This window comes from Saccopteryx leptura, chromosome 10 (assembly GCF_036850995.1).
Source record: "Saccopteryx leptura isolate mSacLep1 chromosome 10, mSacLep1_pri_phased_curated, whole genome shotgun sequence".
In the NCBI taxonomy this organism is placed as follows: domain Eukaryota; kingdom Metazoa; phylum Chordata; class Mammalia; order Chiroptera; family Emballonuridae; genus Saccopteryx; species Saccopteryx leptura.
Window position 1 is genome coordinate 33,359,662 of NC_089512.1, and position 8,070 is coordinate 33,367,731.

Below are 8,070 nucleotides of genomic sequence, written 5' to 3' on the forward strand. Positions count from 1 at the left end.
TATCCGGCCCCCACCGCACTTCCGGAAGGGGCACCTCTTTCATTGGTGGTCAGTGAGAGGAGCATAGTTCCCATTGAAATACTGGTCAGTTTGTTGATTTAAATTTACTTGTTCTTTATTTTAAATGTTATATTTGTTCCCATTTTGTTTTTTTACTTTAAAATAAGATATGTGCAGTGTGCATAGGGATTTGTTCATAGTTTTTTTGTTTGTTTGTTTGTTGTTTTTTTTTTTTTTCATTTTTCTGAAGCTGGAAACAGGGAGAGACAGTCAGACAGACTCCCGCATGCGCCCGACCGGGATCCACCTGGCACGCCCACCATGGGGCGACGCTCTGCCCACCAGGGGGCGATGCTCTGCCCATCCTGGGCGTCGCCATGTTGCGACCAGAGCCACTCTAGTGCCTGAGGCAGAGGCCACAGAGCCATCCCCAGCACCCGGGCCATCTTTGCTCCAATGGAGCCTCGGCTGCGGGAGGGGAAGAGAGAGACAGAGAGGAAGGCGCGGCGGAGGGGTGGAGAAGCAAATGGGCGCTTCTCCTGTGTGCCCTGGCCGGGAATCGAACCCAGGTCCTCCGCATGCTAGGCCGACGCTCTACCGCTGAGCCAACCGGCCAGGGCTGTTCATAGTTTTTTTTATAGTCCGGCCCTCCAACGGTCTGAGGGACAGTGAACTGGCCCCCTGTGTAAAAAGTTTGGGGACCCCTGTTCTAAGGGATGGTCCTAAGGGCTTTGTAATACATGACAGTACCTTTCACTTGGGACGCTCAGCAAGACTTCCTTTGCCTACAGGCTGAACAGTGGGGACAGGTAAAGTGAAACAGAGCTCAGAGGAAGGATGTCTGCGAGCTCAGTGAAGTACCGGTCAATATTCCATTTGCCAGCTGATGAAAACAATATCCACTTTGCCAACTCACACTTCCCTGGGTGTGTTCAGGGAGGTCTGCCTGCTTAATCTTTTTTTTTTTTTTTTTCCTGGCTGGGCACTGTTGGGGACTGAAATATAAACAGGGTGTTTTTACAAGCTGGATGTCTAGGGGACAGAGGTGCTGGGCCTAACCCCTCACTTCTCCTGCCTAGTTAACAAAGAGCTATACCCGATCTCGCTTGTCCCACCCATGTTCTCCGGAAAAGGCTGGAAGCTAGTTTCTCATTGGTGTAAAGTTAGATTTAAATAGCATGGTGGGGGTTGTCTTTGAGTTGTCTTGGAAACAATTGAATTGCTAATGGACCACGTTTTTCCCATGAATAAAGTTGGATGCATCTTTGGGAGTAGCCATGTTACGGCTGAGGAAGAGACTGTTCGCTGTGCCATCCTCCCGAACCCATCTGTATGTATGTATCTTTAAGTCTCTGTCTATCATTTATTCAATTTTATACCTTTTCCCATTCGAGACCCCAGAATAGACTCGTCGCAGCTGGACCGCGACAGGCACAGTGAACTTTATTGATGGTGCATGATGAGATCGGACTCCCTAAGCCCCTTCCCTTCTTCAGTAGGGCTGGAATGGAAACTGTGAAGGTCAGGAGATTCTCAGTGTGTTGGGTTATTGATTTGGGGCAAGGACTCCCCAGCAGCTAAGGGCCTCTCTTCCTCATGCTGGAGCTGGTGGTCCAGGGGACTCTCACTCTTTGGAGACCATGTGGACCATAAGGTCCACCACCCTGTTGCTGTAGCCAAATTCATTGTCAAACCAGGAAATGAGTTTAACAAAGTAGTCATTGAGGGCAGTGCAGCATTGAAGGCGGAGGAGTGGGTGTCACTGTTAAAGTCACAGAAGATAGCTTGGTTGTCACTATAGCCAGGATGCCCTTGAAGGGGCCCTCTGATGCCTGCTTTACTACCTTCTTGATGTCATCATATTTGGCAGCTTTCTCCATTTGTCAGGTCAGATCCACAAGTGACACACTGGGGGTGGGGACACGGAAGGCCATGCCAGTGAGCTTCCCATTCATCTCAGGGATGACCTTTCCCACAGCCCTGGCAGTGCCAGCAGAAGCAGGAATGATGTTCTGGGCACCTTGGCTATCACACCACAGCTTCCCAGAGGGGCCATCCACAGTCTTCTGGGTGGCAATAATGGCATGGGCTGTGCTCATGAGTCCGTCCGTGATGCCAAAGTTGTCATGGATGACCTTGGGCAGTGGGGCCAAGCAGTTGGTGGTGCAGGAGGCATTTCTGGCAGTTTTGAGGAAATTTTCATACTTGTCATGATTCACACTCATCACAAACATGTGGACATCTGCAGATGGAGCAGAGATGATAAACCTCTTGGCTATATATACCCTTCAAGTGAGCCCCAGCCTTCTCCAAGGTAGTGAAGACACCAGTGGAGTCCACAATGTATTTAGTGCCAGCACCACCCCATTTGATGATGGCGAGGTCTCGCTCCTGAAAGATGAAGAGGAACTTCCCATTGATGACACACTTTCTGTTCTCAGCATTGACTCTGCCTTTGAACTTGTCAGAGTAGAATCATACTGGAACAAATAGGCCATGTAGTTGAGGTCAGTGTAGGGGTCGCTAATGGAAACAATATCCACTTCTCCAGCGTTAAAAGCAGCCCTGGTGACCAGGTGCCCAATACAGCCAAATCCATTTACTCCAACCTCACCATCATGTCTCAGGGTTGCAGCTGGCAATGCGCAGGAAGATGTAGCTGTCTGTCCAACAGGAGGAGCTGAAAGTCAACTGCTTCACCTTTCTCAATAGCCAAAAGAGATGACAGAGAGAACCGGCTGCACTGGACACCTATTATGTCCTACCACTGTCTGTGGATCTGGCCTCCCCATTGTCTAAAAACCATACCACATGGCTTCCATGGAGCAGTGGAAGTCAGCCCATGCACCTGGAAGAAGTACAGTATAATGGTTAAGGTGTGGAAATGAAAGTGACTTGGTTTGAATTTTGACCATGCCACTTACTTGCTTTAGTGACCTTGGGCAACCTACTGAATTTTAGTTTCCATATTTAGAAAATGGAAATGATCGCAGCTACCTCAGAGAGTCATCGAGAGGATTAAATTCAATGATGACTATAAGTGCAAAGTAAGTTAGAATAAATAATTCATATTATTGTTTATGGCTTGCTGCTCATCAGCCCTGCAACACCGCTCCCTCAGGCAGACTCTCTTTGGGCAGCTCCCGGGGTTGGAGCCCTCTTCCCAGCATAAGTGAAACTTGGAAATAGCAGAGCTCTTCGCTTTAGACTTCCTGGGGTTGCCAGGGCTTTTCTTTTTTTTTTTTTTTCAGAGTCAACTGATAACATTGACCTACTTCACTTGATGGATGAGCCTGTGTGGAGGAAGTCAGTGCAGAGAGGGGAGAATGAGACAGAGAGAAAGGGAGTCTCCACTCAAAGGTGTGTGAGTAAGCGGGCAATCGCCACGGGCAACCAGAGCCTAATCCTGGGGAGAAATCTGGGAAACAGAACATATGCCTCAGAGTTATCCCATCAAGGGCTGGAGGAGTCAGGGTATTTATACACATCCGTCCCATCAATCCTGGCTGAAAGCCACTCCAGAGAAAGGGTAGCATTAATTTCCTGACACTTCTGGCCTGCAGTATGAACGGACACACAGGCTTCCTATAGTTTCTAAGAAAGCCCACAGAGCAGATACTGGAATTCGACCTAAGGCACAAAGAAGGCCCTAAGACAAGGGTCCCCAAACTACAGCCCGCGGGCCACATGCGGCCCCCTGAGGCCATTTATCCGGCCCCTGCTGCACTTCCGGAAGGGGCACCTCTTTCATTGGTGGTCAATGAAAGGAGCACATTGACCATCTCATTAGCCAAAAGCAGGCCCATAGTTCCCATTGAAATACTGGTCAGTTTGTTGATTTAAATTTACTTGTTCTTTATTTTAAATATTGTATTTGTTCCCATTTTGTTTTTTTACTTTAAAATAAGATATGTGCAGTGTGCATAGGGATTTATTCATAGTTTTTTTTTATAGTCCGGCCCTCCAATGGTCTGAGGGACAGTGAACTGGCCCCCTGTGTAAAAAGTTTGGGGACCCCTGCCCTAAGATATGGTAGAGATACTTCTGTAGATTTTTATCCTTGTCCGAACCATTCATGGTAAGCAGGAAAATGGGAGTCCCCAGGCAGCATCTCTAAGCAATGCCTGTTGCATTAAAATAACACACCAGCCACTGTAACAGACAAATCCAAAAATCTCAGTGGCTTAGCACAATAGAAGTTTATCACCTACTCCTGTGAAGTCCAAAATGGGTCTTGGTAATTGTGGAAGGGGGGAGGGAGTGCCCTGTTACTACGTAGTCATTCTGGGATCCAGAATACGACATTTTTCCATATTCAACTGAGAGACAGGAAGAAAAAATACAAAGAGAGCGTGTCTACTTCTTAAGTCTTGTCCTGGAAGAGACACATATCACTTCCATTCATATTCCATTGATGAAAACTCACCATGTCTCTTCCTTACAAAATATGAGAGACATATGGTCCGTAGCTTGGTTAGCAGCAACTTCTTGGCAACACTTTACTTTATGGTCAAAGAGAATACATCTTTGGTGGTCTGCCATTAGCTAAATTTGATGGAATCACTATGGATGGTTTTACCCCTAATATGGTACATTGGGGCTCAGTAAGCCCTTAAGTGATAAATGGTAGAATAAATGAATCTTTGCATTTCAACTCAATTATTAAATTTTTTTTATAATTTTTTTTTTTTTTTTTTTTTTACAGAGACAGAGAGAGGGATAGATAGGGACAGACAGGAATGGAGAGAGATGAGAAGCATCAATCATCAGTTTTTCGTTGTGACACCTTAGTTGTTCATTGATTGCTTTCTCATTTGTGCCTTGACCATGGGCCTTCAGCAGACTAACTCCCTGCTCAAGCCAGCGACCTTGGGTCCAAGCTAATGAGCTTTTGCTCAAACCAGATGAGCCCGCGCTCAAGCTGACGACCTCGGGGTCTCGAACCTGAGTCTTCTGGATCCCAGTCCAATGCTCTATCCACTGCGCCACCGCCTGGTCAGGCTCAATTATTAAATTTAAAAAGATATTAAAACCTTTTTAATGTTAATGCCATAAGAATAATTTTTTTCCCTAAAAATTCCTTTAAACTGTTGCTGTTAGGTCTTTTGAAGCAAGGGAAACATTTATTAGTAACCTTGAATATATCTTTTTAAATTCAGTTTATGCCATTAGGGTTCTTAACCTAGGCAGTTTATGAATAGAATTCAGAAAGTCTGTAAACTTAGAAAAAAAAAGCCACATCTTTATTTTCACTAACCTGTAACTGAAATTTCACATATCTTTCGATTCCAGATGTAGGTGACACACTATAGGATATTGTTAGCAGCACTTGTGACTGTCACTAAGCGAAATCACAGGGTTTTGTATTATATTACAGTTATCGTAGATACTTTAAAATATTGCTTATGCTTATCATTGCTTTGAAACGATTGCAGTCAGTGAATCTGCTACTGCATCTTGCTATTTCACGTTTTAGCCAAGAAGCACATACATTCTAGATGTTTTTGTAGTTGTCCTTTAATACTATATTTGATGTTTTATGCATTTAGAATTTTTTTTTTTCTGCAAAAAGGTCCAGATGGCTAAAAAGATACATGAATAGGTCAGGTGAGATTAAAACCTCTGCTCTAGAGTGTGCCAACAGATACTCACAATCCTTTCAAGTAACAATAGTCCCTTTTCTTTTGTCCCCTGCTCCCAACCTAGCCCCTTTCTGCCAGTTTTCTGGGGGTCTTCATTTGTCCCAGTCTCTTCTCGGAGGCTGGTGGTAGGACCGCTGGTTGTACATTCAGAACTCATTAAGGCCTGGAACTGACAGTACCTCAGTGAAGGGGAAGCCGGGAAACTTTTCATGTCTGATTCCGCCATCCCTCATTGAATCACTCCGCATGCGCGAGCTGTACGTACCCTATTTCAGATGACCCGAGGGCACTAAGGCAGCCTTTCCCTCTCAGCCTCATTCTTTCTTCCCAGCAAGCCCAGGGCTTTTCCCCTGATCAGACAAGCTTTTGCAATGGCGTGCACAAGGGTTGCTTTCCTGTAAAAAATCTCACAGCCTCTGCTTGCACAGTTCCAAGAGATGTTAATAAGTGCTAAAAATCGGGGTCTGCTTTGCATAACTTCTGGATTATCAGCGGCTTGTAGCTGATGGGGAAGAAAGCTTGTGCATACTACCCCACCCCACCCACTCCTGCACAGGCCTGGATTACCCCAACTGCTTCCCTGTGCTTAGTGAGAACCAGGGAATGTCATGCTAGGGCCAGGACACCCCTGGAAATGAAATTGACACACTCCCCCAACTGCTGCATGACACAAAGGAACACTTCCACTATGCGTGCTTAGAAAGGTGATTGCAGGACTCTAGGGCGCTGTGCGATTTTTTTCCGTGGTAGATTTACGCTGTCCCTCCTGCCCCAAGCCATGCGATCACAAGCATGCTGGCATTCGAGTTCTGAAAAGGTATTTGTTCTGTTTTTTTCCCCGTTTGTTTTGGATTTTCTTTTTCTTTTTCTTTAAGTCAGGTCCTTTACATGCTCTTTGTGTTAATAGATTACCCTAAGCTCTAGGATGGCCCCACTGGCATCACTGTGCAGATGCCCACCCCTTTGCTAGCCCAAGTGCTGTTAATTAGCCCTGCACAGATCTGCAAGCCTGATTGGCAGCAGCTTTTGCAAAAGGTTCCCAGTCCTCTCAGCAACAAAGAAAAACCGTCTGAGCCTCTTGGCATTATAGCTGTCATCCAGATTCTTTGCCTTTTCACCCTGCTGAGGACTTCATGGATGCATTTATTTATTTTGAAATGTTAGCATCAATGTTTTGGTAGAAATACGTAAGTCTTGCATTTGAGGAATACTAATATCATGTTTGAGAGCTATCGCAACTCTGAGGGATAGGATGGGGGCAGGAAAATTCATTTTTAACTTAAGAATAGGGCTAACCGTTGGGAAATCTGCTGGGCAGTATCACTAAAGCTTTAACAGAGGCGTACCCTGTGATCCAGCAATTCCACTTCCAGGTGTTCCCACCGAAATGGGGTATATGTTTCTCTAAAAAGGTACTGAGATATGTCTAGCTACATTATCATAATAGCCTCAAACTGGAAACTGCCCAAATGACCATCAACAGTGTAATGACTTTTTTAAATTGTGGCAAATTCACACAATGGAACACCATAGAGCAATGTGAGTGCAATCTGCTATTTCACACAATATGGATGACTCTCATGTAAAGTTGAGCAAAGGAAGCTCAACTTTAGGTAGTGGTGATGGTTGTACCACAGTATAAATGTACCTAATGCCACTGAACTGTACACTTAAAAATGGTTAAAAGGGTAAATTTTATATTATGTATATTTTACCACAATCAAAAAAATCATTTTGAGTTTTGTAAAAGTAAAATATTCATTTTATATTTCTGATAGCTATTATATTTATAACTATGTAATAATTGAGTTGAGCTTCAGTTAACTATATATTTCTTAGGAGCTACACACAAATAAGAACATAGTGTATCATTCCATTTATATCAGAAACAAAAATTAGTAAAACCAGCCTGACCTATGGTGGCACAGTGGATAAAGCATCGACCTGGAAATGCTGATGTTGCCGGTTCGAAACCCTGGGCTTACCTGGTCAAGGCACATATGGGAGTTGATGCCTCCAGCTCCTCCCCCCTTCTCTCTGTCTCTCTCTCCTCTCTCTCTGTCTCTCCCTCTCCTGTCTAAAATGAATAAATAAAAAATAAAGAAAAAATTAAAAAAATAATTAGTAAAACCTAATCTATAGTATTTGTTCAAAGAATGAATAACTTTGAGGGGAGGGGACAGAAAGACAGAGGTGACTAGAAGGGTTTCCTGGATGCTGGTAATGTTCTAGTCCTTGATCTGTGGGTTGGTTATATGTATTTCATGTGTGAAAATGTATTGACATATTGGAACTTGTATGTGTACTTTTTTGCATGTAAATTGTACTTCAGTAAATAGAGAAAAAAAGTAGGGCTAGGTTGAGGTTACCTTCTTCTATGGGAAGGTTTAAGGTTGACCTGATTGTTTAGTAATTGGAGTGAACAAGG

General features: G+C 44.3%; 1 pseudogene; it reads right to left on the bottom strand.

Moving 5' to 3' along the window:
* Nucleotides 1-1,624: 1,624 nt before the first annotated feature.
* On the bottom strand, nucleotides 1,625-2,606 carry LOC136382142 (glyceraldehyde-3-phosphate dehydrogenase-like; annotated as a pseudogene).
* Between the last annotated feature and the right edge of the window lie 5,464 nt (nucleotides 2,607-8,070).